Source organism: Pelobates fuscus, chromosome 1 (genome assembly GCF_036172605.1).
Source record: "Pelobates fuscus isolate aPelFus1 chromosome 1, aPelFus1.pri, whole genome shotgun sequence".
NCBI classification, from domain to species: domain Eukaryota; kingdom Metazoa; phylum Chordata; class Amphibia; order Anura; family Pelobatidae; genus Pelobates; species Pelobates fuscus.
Window position 1 is genome coordinate 285,867,998 of NC_086317.1, and position 12,582 is coordinate 285,880,579.

The window sequence follows — 12,582 nt, forward strand, 5'->3', positions numbered from 1 at the left end:
TGCCCGTTGGGGCGCCCGGCAGGCGGAAGCACGCCGGGCCGCAACCCGCGACTCTCGGTTATTTTGGAATTATTCATTGGCATAAATTTCCCATGGTTGCCAGATTTTTTGGAATGATTTTTCTGTATGTCTGACTTGAGCAGTCAGTTTGTCCATCAGATAAGTGTCTTTGATTTTGACTATCACGTCGTTGTCAGTAGGGACCGTGGGCTGTAGCCATTTTTGTGCTAGTGCCCTTCTAGCCGCCAGCGTAAGTTTATGTAGTAGTTGTTGTTCTTTTTTAGAAAGGCAGTCATTAGGTCTGGATAGGAGGATCGCCCAGGGATCTAGGTCTATGTGTCGTGCGAGGACCTCTTGAAGTAGTGTTTGGATACTTTTCCAGAATTTGGTCACCTCTGGGCATTCCCACCACATGTGGATGAAGGTGCCTTTGCCCCCGCATCCCTTCCAACATGTGTCTGTCGTTGTTTTTCCCATTTTATAGAGTTGGGCAGGTGTGGTGTACCACCTCATGAGCATTTTATATGCTTGCTCCTGTTGTAGCACACAGATTGACGTCTTTGCTGTTGCTTCCCATATGTCTACCCAGTCCTCTCCTTCTATTGCTCCCCCTAAATCAGTTTCCCACTGGTGTATGTAATTTGGGTCTGCGGCTCCTCTGTCTGGGGCACTGAGCTGAGCATAAATTGTGGTGATCATCCCTTTTTGGATTGTTTCGGCGTCGCATAGTCGTTCGTAGAATGTCATAGGGGTCTGGGCTGCTTTCTTTATGTTTGGGAGTCTGGCAAAGTCTCGTAACTGCATGTGGCGGAAGACGTCCTTGGTCGTTAGGGGTGCTATAGTTTGTAGGGTTTCAAAGGATTTGAAGGAATCCCCTATGTACATATGTTTATATCTTTGCATTCCTGTGCTTTCTAATCCCCTGAAGTCTCGTGCGCTCAGCCCGGGCCCAAACGCTTTGTTCCGTAGGTACGGAGTCAGCGGTGAGGGTGTATGTGTCAGGGCGAATTTGGTGGCTGTTAAGTCCCAGATCCTAACGGAGTTGAGGATCGCTGGGCAAGATGTTTGCAGTGAAGGTCGGTCCTGTTTTGGTACCCATATCCAAAATTGAGGGAGGTCAGTGTGCATTAGTTTTGTCTCGAGGTCGACCCATCTGTGTGCGCCCTCCGGTGTATGCCATGCTACTATCTGGGCCAGTTGGGCTGCGAGGTAGTAATGATAGAGGTTCGGGAGTCCCAGTCCACCCCTCGCTTTAGGTCGGTATAGGGTCTGTCGAGCTATCCTGTGTCTTTTTTGTGCCCAGATGAAATTGTCTATGTGTGTTTGTAGTACTTGTAGGTTTTGTTTGGTGACTTTAGTTGGAAGGGCTTGAAATAGGAACAAAATGCGTGGGAGCAGCGTCATTTTGACTGCATGCATCCTACCAATCCACGATATGGGCCTTTCATGCCATTTTTCTAGGTCCCTACAGAGCGCCTGGATGGTGGGCGTGTAATTGGCGCTGAATAGCCTCTCAGGGTCTGCCGTGAGTTTTACTCCAAGGTATTTGAAGTCTGACCGTGTGAGTTTGAAGGGGTAGGTGTTTTTTATGTTGTCCGTTCCTGCCTTGTCCATTTCTATAGGCATGGCTACCGTTTTATCTAGATTAATTTTGTAGCCTGAGACGCTTCCGTACTCTTCCAGTATTGTCACCAGTCGAGGCAGGGATTGAGCAGGTTTGGTTAGTGTGACCAGGACGTCGTCCGCATATGCAGAGACTTTGAACTCCTCCCCTCCCACCTGTATACCCGAGATGTTCTCATCCTCTCTTATCCTCTGCAGGAGAGGCTCCAACGAGAGGACGAAGAGTAGGGGGGAGAGGGGGCAGCCTTGTCTCGTGCCGTTGGTTGTCGCGAACGGGGTTGGGGTCGCTCCCGGCACTTTGGTTTGCGCCCTCGGTTGGGCATAGAGGGCTTTAATGCCCTTTATGAAGGTTTCTGGCATCCGTAGTTGTTCGAGAAGTGCAAATAGGTAGTGCCACTGCACTCTATCGAACGCCTTCTCTGCGTCCAGGGAAAGGATCAGAGAAGGCGTTCGAGATCTCACCGCCCACCATATGATGTCTGCTCCCCTCCTGGTGTTTTCATACAATTGTCTCGTTGGCACAAAACCGACCTGGTCCGGGTGGACCAGCATGCCCAGATGTTGGTTAAGTCTTGTGGCTAAAATCTTCGCGAAGATCTTAACGTCAAAGTTAATCAGGGAAATGGGCCTATAGTTGGAGGGTTCGGTTGGGTCTCTCCCTGGTTTAGGTATAAGCGCTATGTCAGCCGTGAGCATGTCTGAATTGGGGCACCCACCCTCCATCCATTCTGCGTACATTTTCACTAGGTTGGGCGTCAATGCGTCCCTAAAGATCTTATAATATGAGCCGTCAAAGCCGTCTGGTCCTGGGGCCTTGTTGCCCTTAAGGTCTGTGATCGCCTTACTAATTTCCTCCTCATCTATTGGGGTCCCTAAGGTGTGTAGAGCTTCCGGGGCCAGTCTCGGCATGTTAGTCCTAGCTACGTAGTCTGCTACTTCTTTTATATGGTCCGCGTTGTCGCTGTTGAGTGTTGGTGAGTGGTTGTAAATGTTTGCAAAGAAATCTGTGAATATCTGATTAATCTCCGCTGGGTGTTGGGTTATTAGACCCTGTTTATTTTTAATGGCCGAAATGGTATGGTAGGTGGGCTTGGGGTTCAGCGCCCTAGCTAGCAAGGTGTCCATCTTATTAGAGCGTTCGTAGTAGAAGCGTTTTTTGCGAACTAAGTCTTTCCCCAGATCCTCTACTGCTATTGACCTGATTTTATGTCGAAGTTCCCTGAGGTCGTGTAGTCCCTGAGGTGTGGGGTCTTGTTTATGTTTGGCCTCTGCCCCCCTCAGTGCCCTTTGGAGCCCGAAGAGGGTTTCAGCTCTCTGTTTCTTTCTGCGGGTAGCTATTTTTATTAGGGTACCTCTCAGTACCGCCTTATGTGCGGCCCATATCGTGGATTGGGTCAGCTCTGGGTGATCGTTCTCTCTAAAGTATGTCAGAATTTCCTCCCTAAGGTGCTTCTCCGTCTCTGGGTCTTTTAAGAGTGTGCTGTTAAGTCGCCATTTCCATGGTGGTTTAGGTCCCGGGATCCTGAGGGTGAGTTCTATGTCGGCATGATCCGACCAAGTGATGAGGTTAATATGTGCAGTTTGCACCCACGGGATCCCGCTTTGGTTCACCAGGAACATGTCGATGCGAGAGTATGTGGAGTGTGCGGCCGAGAAGAACGTGTAATCTTTCACTCCTGGGTTCCGCAGCCTCCAGGGGTCAAATAGTGTTGCCTGCTGTATAAATTGTGTTAGGAGTTTGTCCTGTCCCCTCGTGCTTTGCGCCCTCTGTCCCCCAGTAGGGGTGCTGCGGTCCACTGTTGGGCAGTGAGTGGCGTTCATGTCGCCCCCTAGGATTAGGATGCCATGTGACAGGGCCTGGGTTAAGGCTTGTATTTGGTCCCAGAAACCTGGGTCCGGCTGATTGGGTGCATAAATGTTAATGAGGTGGTATGTGGTAGCATGGATCGTCCCTGAGACGATTATATATCTTCCCGACGTGTCCGCTTTTGTCGACTGTACTATAAAGGGGCAATTTTTGTGTAGGAGGATTTCTACCCCATTCTTTTTTACTAGGGCCCTGGAGGAATACACCCTGGTGTATGTGTGGTCCTTCAACTGGATCCGGGCTGAGCGCAGGAGGTGGGATTCTTGTATGAAAGCTATGTCAGTTTTTTGTCTTTTCAGTTCCCTCATTAGCAAGCGTCTTTTGGTCGGTGTGTTTAACCCGTTTACATTAAGGGAGGTAAATTTTAGCGTCGTCATGTTGTAGAGTCTTTGAGGTTACCTTGAGTCGCTAGTGCAGCAAGACTATGCTCCGCCGCCGAGCGCCCCCCCCGAGCCCTGCTGTTCCCCGGGTATAACCCGTTGGGCCCACCAGACTCGAGCCCGGACGGGGGTCGGGCCGGGAAGGGGGATGGGGGGTGGGATAGGTGGAAGGATGGGGGGGGGGGGAGTAGGGGAAGGTAGCTTGAGGAGGGGGGGGGGGAGGTAGTTGGAGAAAACTCCGGGAAAATGCCCCGGTCTTATCAACTAGTGCCGGGTGTCTCGGGGGGTGACTACCCGCCCCGCGGTACCAAGTGTTAGCGCGGAGGGGGCAATCAATCGCCGAGCACCCCGGTGTCGGTCCTTATGGTACTGTTATTCGTCACCCGTTCCCTGGTCATACCTGTGTACGTAAGTCAGGTCGTCTATGTGTCCCGTCACACGTGACATGTATAAACAACAATATATGCAACAAATATTAACTCAAGAAGTTTTAACGTAATCAGGTTTAGAGCGATAGTAAGAAAAATAAGAAAAATACAAAATTCAAAATTTAGGGCATTCACCCCTTATCCATCCTGTGGGGCTGCCTAATCTTCCTGTCCCTATTCGCCCCCGCTGAGTGTTTTACATAGAGGTATAATATATGTGGGATTCCCGCTTGTGGCTACCCAAGCTACCCTCTAACCCAAGCGTACTGGTTTAACCTGAAATAATGAGGGGATGATTTTTCCGCACAGTGTAATGTCGACTACTCTCCGGCCCTGCCGGTTCCCATGTCCCCTTAAGGTGGGTGGCCCTATCTACCTAGTCTTGATGGTATACTGTTTCCGATGTGGGTGGGGTGGGGGTGAGGGGGTGTGTGGATGGTGATCCTTTCCCTGGGCCCACTGACCCTACTGCTCGCCTGAACTGCTCCCTCCCTCCCCGTTAGCATGGAAGTAAACATAAATATACATAAATACACAACACAGGGTGAAACTTGCGTGTCTAGTTGGATGTGAGGTGGGTATAATAGTCCGCATTGCACTCCGGCAGGGGCCATATTCATCAGGGAGTGTGTGGTCAGGTGGTGCTCTCAGTCCATCTGTCGATACTGCCGGTATAGGCTCGTGATTCTTTACGATCACTACACCGCCCTTGAGTGCCTCAGTTCGTGGTAGGCATATGCAAAGTCTTTTCGCCCTGTGTCATCGACCTATGGCGGTCAGCTTCTTCCTTAGATGGTTCTTTCTTGGGCGGTAGTCGGAGAGTGCCGATGAAAGGCGCTTTTAAGAAATTGTCTCTTTCCTTTTCTGTCCTCGTTCCTTCACTACTTTCTTCTTCCGAGTTGTCGTTTCTTCATGTTTCCAAACACATATTTACAGCACAAAAATAAGAAGAAGGGAGAAAAAACCGGTGGGGGGCATCTCTGTTGCTGCTCTTACGTCCCTTCTTGTTTATATAAAGTCAATATATACCATCAATGGTGGAGCATGTTAAAATCCGGTTCCGGCCTGTGTGATAAATTTGCTTTGCAGGTCGTGGTGGGGTTGCTTGGGTAGTATTTGGTCTTCAGGAAGTCTCTGGTTATTTACATTGTATGAAGCAACTTTGCTTGTGATGCTGAGTTGGGGAGCCACATAAGGGGGGTATCGGTCGTTTTATTATACAATGGAGGCGATGTGGTGGGAGGGGGTCTGTTAGTATCTGTTAGTATGCGTTAAGGTGCAATGCCGTCTAGTGCTTCGCCTTCCCTGGGTAACAGCCCCAGCGCCTGGATACCCCTCTGGGGGAGGTGAAAGTCTGCCGGGATTTCAATTCCTAGGTCCCTCAAGAAGGCTCTGGGGTCCGCCGAGGGCAGGAGCACGGTTGGGCGAGGCCCGTTGAACACAAGCATTTTGAAGGGGTGTCCCCAGGCGAAATTCAGCCCCTTGGCTCTGACTAGGTCAGCTATAGGTTTCCACTCTCTGCGCCTGGCGAGCGTTGCTGGTGCTATATCTTGGTATAAGTGGAGTGTGGTGCCGTCTAGGGTATACGTGTGACGTCTGGTGCTTTTGATGATGGCTTCTTTGGTGGAAAAGAAGTGCCACCTCATAATCACGTCCCTGGGTGGGCCATTGGGGGGTCCTCTGGCCCTAAGTGCCCGGTGCGCCCTGTCTATCACCCACATGTGGTCAGGGATAGCTGGCAGCTGTGTTTTGAACATGTCTATGAGTACCTTCTGGATGTCTGTGTCTTTAATACTTTCAGACAGGCCCTTTATCCTCAGGTTGTTCCTTCTCGATCTGTTGGAAGCATCTTCAACTTCTGCCTCCAATTCAGCTACCCTGGACAGTAGGGTGTTGGTGGTAGTGGCAGTCTCGTTATGGGCCGTTATTACCTGGTCCATCCGCCATTCCAGGGCTTCAGTACGTTGCCCCACAGTTTGTATTTCGGCCTTTACTTCTCTTGCCGATCTTTCAATCTCCCCGGCTAAAAAGTTTTTCACTTCTGCCAGTGACCGCATTATGTCTGACATTGTGGCCTGCTGTGTCGGGGCATTCAGGTCCCTGGTGCCCGGTGAGCTTGGGGAGTCCGCGCTCGCGTGGCCGCCGCCATCTTTATGCGCTTGCGGCCTAGGCGTTGTGAGGAGGTCGGCTACGGATGGAGTACCGTCTCTCCGTTTGTTTCCCGATTTTTTGTGTTGGGCCATCTCCTAAACCTTCTTCGTTGCTCTGCTTTCAGTTTCAGGTGTTGGTGAGCGGGTAATTCGCGTCTGGCGTGGTTTTTGGACCGGTCGGGGTGCAGAGCTCTCTGCCTAAGCGGCCATCACTTTCGGCGGTCAAGCCACGCCCCCTGTGTGTCTTTTTTAAGGTGTGTGTCTCTGTCATGGTGTGTGTGTGTGTCTGTCTGTGTCACGGTGTGTGTGTGCGTGTTTCTGTCTGTGTCATGGTGTGTGTGTGTCTTTGTCACGGTCTGTCTGTGTCATGGTGTGTGTCTGTCATGGTATGTGTGTGTGTATGTGTGTTTTTACTCACCTTTTTTTCCCCCCACGTCGTGCTGGTCTCCCCTCGACTGGCCCTGCCTCTATGGCTGAGATCATCAAGCTTGATGATCTCAGCCAATCCGCACTGACACAGGAAGCACCTCTAGTGACCGTCTGAGTGTCTGTCACTAGGAAGCAATGTAAACACTGCCTTTTCTCTAAAAAGTCAGTGTTTATATTGAAAAGCCTGCAGGGACAGGCTATAGACACCAGAACCACTACATTAAGCTGTGTGTATGTGTGTGCGCGCGCCTGCTAGTGAGTGTGCTTGCTTGTGTGTGTGTGCCTGCTACTGAGTGAGCTTGTGTTTTTATGTCAATGACCATATGTATATCAGTGAGATTGTTTGTCTATGAGGCTGTGTATCAATCAGCTTGTGTCAGTGAGATTGTCTGTGTCTGCATGTGAGTATGCTTACTGTATAATTTAGAATGTTACTCTGAAAGAACCAATATTTTATATTGGAAAAAGATATATATATCAATCATCTAGGGTGGCAAGACATAGCCTTACATATGACATGCGACAATATATGGCGCAATGACTTATGGGGCTGGCATAGATTTTTTTTCCCAGGGCTGCTTTGGAATCCCCAGTCCGGCCCTGTTTGTAATATACTATATAACAGTGCAACTACAATTCATGATGGCAAAACAACTTTAAAGAGTGACAGTCACCTTTTGAAATATTTATTTGTTAGAAACTAAGATTTATGAACTACAATTCAAAGGTACACATACTTACTGTAAACTAGAGAAAAAAATAAGATGTTTACACAGATAAAACAAATGTATGTGTCCTTCATTTTTCTTTTTTTCATGGTTTAGCAGTGCAACCTACAGAAAAATAAAAAAGTGGTCATAATTCAAATTAAATGGATCTATACAATTTGAAAAATTCAACAAATATTCAGAAATTAGATGAAATCAAAAGGTCTAAGCCCATTAAAGAAACTATCCAGACCAGTAACGACTTTAGAAACAATAAATGTGGGCGAATAAGATACTACATTTAAAATTGGGGGGGCACACTAATAATTTCCACTGGGGGGAAGAAGGGGGTTATGTGCCGCCATTGGCTGTTTGACACCAGCATGCTCTGGAATTCACATTAGCCACCAGGAATTCTTGTTCTAGGCTGGGTAATGACACTTGTTAATTTTAATCTTTAAGCGGTTTAGCATATTCTGGCTGCTGGCACACTGCAGGGCATGCAAGAGCACTGTGCAGGACGAGCACAATAAGTAGAGAGCTTCCTTGCCACCTGTACTCCCCTCCAGTATCGTCAACATTATATTTTGGCAGAGTAGACACCTGCTGTGTGGATAGGCAGGTGTCTACTTGCCAAATTTAAATAGCTCTGGTGCTATGTGAGGGGGGCACCCGGTGGGACAATGAACAATCCAATCCCCATGTAGCGACACCATGTTGCCAAACACTCCGTTTAGTGCTTTATGTATGTATAGAAAGTGTCTTTTTTTAAATTTACAAAAAGTGTAATCAATAGAGATTGTTACTTTTATAAATTAACCTCAGGGCTTGAGTCCCAATGACTATAGTACACATCAGCCAAAATACATATAGTAAAAAACAAAGAAAAAAGTTACCTGCGCTCTTTTCACATCCCTATGTATTTTTAAACAAATGGAGGTTTTTAGTTACCTCCAATGGCCATGAGAGGGTATGCCCACCTGCCACGTCAAGGCAGACCTCTTAGGTGGGTCCTAACTCTAACCATTCGCCTTGCTTCCTTGAGCTTCTGGCAAAAATATCTCTAATGAGACATAAAGGGGTATTTTTTATATACATCCCTACATGCTTATTAACCCTTAATAGGAAATACATGGAATGGGCAGCAGCATTGCAACCTAGCTGTGTGATACAAAAGTGAATACAAATACAAAGAAACTAGTCCTGTGCTCAAACTCCCATTACTCCTGGGTGGCAGCAATGACTATAGTACACATCCGCCAAAATACATATAGTAAAAACCGAAGAAAAAAAGTTACCTGCGCTCTTTCCACATCCCTATGTATTTTTAAAACAAATGGAGGTTTTTAGTTACCTCCAATGGTCATTTTTTAAAAATACCCCTTTCTGTCTCATTAGCGCCTATGGGGGGGGATAAGGTCTGGATTGCATCGGTCTGTGCATAGAGTTTGTTGGGTAATGTCCCCTAGGGGGTGCATTGTAACTGGAGGAGGTGTTGTGCACCCTGTAAGTCCCGTGCTTTGGGGGTTGGGTTCTAGGGGAGAGGAAATGTATCTCCAGGTGATGTATGAAACCCCTAACCAAGGGGGTAGTGGGAGAAGTGGAATGGAATGGGGAGTTTGTAGCCCTGTTACCGTAGTTGGATACGGCTCAGGTGATTACGCAGTGTAGCCATCTTTAGTGTTAGTGGTCATCTTCCAGACGTTCAGTATCTGGTGAGTATATGTGATAAGATTAGCAAATACATAACAAAACTTAAAACAAGAAATTATAACACAATAAGGTTAACATTCTGTGGCACAACGTATTTTCTGCGGGCGTCTCAGGCGGGCAGCCAGCTCTCGCCTGTACCTGCCTTCCACATTTGTGCTGCGGGTGTTGTCAGGTGTCTAAGGTCTGTTCTGTCCCTGCTCGCGGTGTGAACGGGATTACGTTGGCAGGATCCCAAGACCCTTGGGGTGGTACTGATGTTGTCTCCTGTCCTCCCAGTCCCAGCAAGGTGAGAAGAGCTGGCCAGTCAGACCCCAAGGTGATTGTATATATAGTTCCATTTTGGGTGACCAGTAGTGTCCCCCACCCCTGCTGTTCTCAGTTGTGATGTGAGGGAACTTAGAGTTTTTCGCCAGAGGAGGGTGGCCTTCATGAGGTCCTGGAAAAAGGATAGAGAGGAGCCTTCGAAAGTCATTGGGGTCTTACCCTTCAGTGCCTGCATAATTTGGGATTTATCTTGATGGGATATGCATCTAAAGATTACATCCAGGGACTGGTTAGGTATCGGTTTAGGTGTTCATGGTATGCGATATACTCCGTTGATTGACACTTTTCTGGCGACCGTGTTTGGTAGGATTGTTTTCAGCAGTCGTCGAGTATAGTGTGGTAGTTAATCTGCTGTTATGGTATTTGGGACCCCTCGAATCTTCATGTGGTTCCAGCTCTGCCTGTCTTCAAGTGCCGTGATTCTGAGTGACATTGTCTTGTGTTGCCGTTGGAGTTGGGTGAGTGAATCCCTTGTGGTAGAGTAGTCTGTGTTTATTTTGGCTATGTTCGCTTCAGCTGTGTAAACACGGTCAGTAACGTTTGTATGTCCGTGGAGATGCATGCCAGGTCTGCCGCCCAGAGGTTATGGATATCGGACAATAGTATTTTTAAGTCGTTCTTGGTGGTAGGAGCCAACCCATCAGATAGCTCAGAGGTAGTGTCTAGATTGAGTCCTGGACCGGGCCTTACACTCGACGGTCCTCCCTCTGTTTCTCTGGCTGGGGCCTTAGTTTGCAGGCCTTCGGCGGGAGGTTGTCTCGCCGGTACAGGCCTCTGTAACATGAAGACTATGTTCCGGCCATCCGCTGGGGTTGTTGGCTTCTGGGATCCGCGTCCCATAGCGTGCATGGGGTCTGGCTGTGCGGGTGGTCTGGGTAGCGTGTTCAGGTGTCACCCCGCCACTGATCCGTATAGGAGCGACTCCAGGCCGAAGCTGGTCGGTGTGTGGTAGGCCCCTGTTTTGCGTCTCGGCGTAGATTGTTTGGGGGCATGAAAGAACGGCATCGACAAGTTTCTTGTGCTTTCAGGAAGTGGGTTATGTTGTAAGTGGATTATAAAGCTGGATGGGTTTGTGATTTCAAGATATTATTCGATTTTGTTGAAGGCCGTGAGAAACTGGCAGAGATGGCGTCTGCTCACGTTGGTCGTTGGCTCCGCCCCCTCAATATTCCAATTTTAACTCTTGAAAAATTCCATCGTAATTTCCCCAGTTTAACTAGATCGACTCTCTGTCTGATAAATCATGTCCTGATGGCTACGAAACTACAACACAGATATTGCAAAAGAAAATAAATCCCTAATCTATTTTACATTAAAGTCCAAATAAGCTATCACGGGACAATGGAACAATTGATTTACTTTGACAACGAAAGCCTTGAAAAATACCATAAACTCTGGTCAAACTGGTTTTAATATTATAGTTCTAATAACTAAGATAAATTTTAACGACCTTGGGCATAACCTTTACTTTGTACTTCCTCAGGCTGGTCTGAAATAAAAAGGTTGTCAAGGTTTTTTTTGTGAAGAAGGTGGGTTAAGGGGTTTTATGTTTTTTTTTAGAAGTGGAGGGAAGGGTTTGTTTTGTGAAGGGGGGCAGGGGTTTTGTACAGATTTACAAATTTGTGCAATAAATATTCCTGAGAATGTTTAAAAAAATTGTGGGTGTTTTGTTTTGCATTTTAAAGTGCGGGGGGGGGGGGGAGGGGGGTAATCTTAGGATCCACCCCAGGTGACAAATGCTCTAGGTATGCCCTTGAGTAAATGTCACAGAACCTGGCCAGAGGCACGTCCCTATGCTGGCTGTATACTTACCAAGCTAGTGATGCTCATGCATGATCTGGCGTCACAAAAAAATGACCAATAGCTACCCTCTTTTCTTTTTTACATTCTTTATTTTTCATGGTATTCGTGAATACAGCACAGTTTTTAAGAAAGTAAAAGCTTGTAAAACTGGAGTATAATAATCTGAAACAAGCTGGCCATATCTGTATATAATCATGTTGTCTTTAGATAGGAGATTATCAAATATAATTGTGTAGCTGCACCATGATATATAGAGCTTAGAACAAAGTATAGTAATTTAAACATGTATACAGAAAACACAGTTTATCAGTCTTATAAGAGATATATGTAAATCACAGATGCCATAGCTGCTTGTGAGTATGCACTATTATTTGCACAGTGTTAGTGCCCTGCATAGCTAGCTAACATTCAGCCTATTCCCAAGTCTGGAAAGCATTAGGTTTGAATATGGCTTTGGAGGAATCGAGAGACAGCAATACCCTTGGATGCAATGCATCCCTCTTGCCCCAGGCCGGATTACAGTCCAGAATCCTTGATACACGGACTCAGGAGATAAAGAGGTCAAAGTCCTTCACCCAAAAGGGATAAACAGAAGGCCTTGATGGTACGTTGCTGCCTGTAGCAATCGGTCTTATGTCCATGTGAACGATGCAACGAAGCCTTGTCCCTATTGGCCCTCGGCCAGAGTGGACTAGAAGCTGTGGGTACTTGTACTGGAATAATGTGAGTGCCCAAAAAAGGGGCCCATTCACTGCCCAGACTTCCCTCTCCCACCTCTACTTCTGAGGATGAGGTGATATGGCTGCCTGCGGTGCCTCCAAGGAGGCTCAGAAGAAACTGAAAAGAATGTGACACATGGGTGGGTTGGGTGGTGAATGTGATACATGGGGAAGAATGTGACATGAGTGGTGGTTGGGGCTTGAATGTGACACATGGTGAAGATGAGCCAAATGGAGGAGCTTGGTTGGGAAGTATGAGACATATGGAGAAGCTGGGGGTGTGAATAAGACACATGAATGGGGTGATGAGACACACGGCAGGCCTGTTGGGAGAATGAGGCACGGGGGGGGGGGAGAGGATAAGGCACATGGAGGAGCTTAGAAGGGGAGAGTGGAGGAGCTGGGGGATGAATGAGACACATGGGGGGGATGAGATACA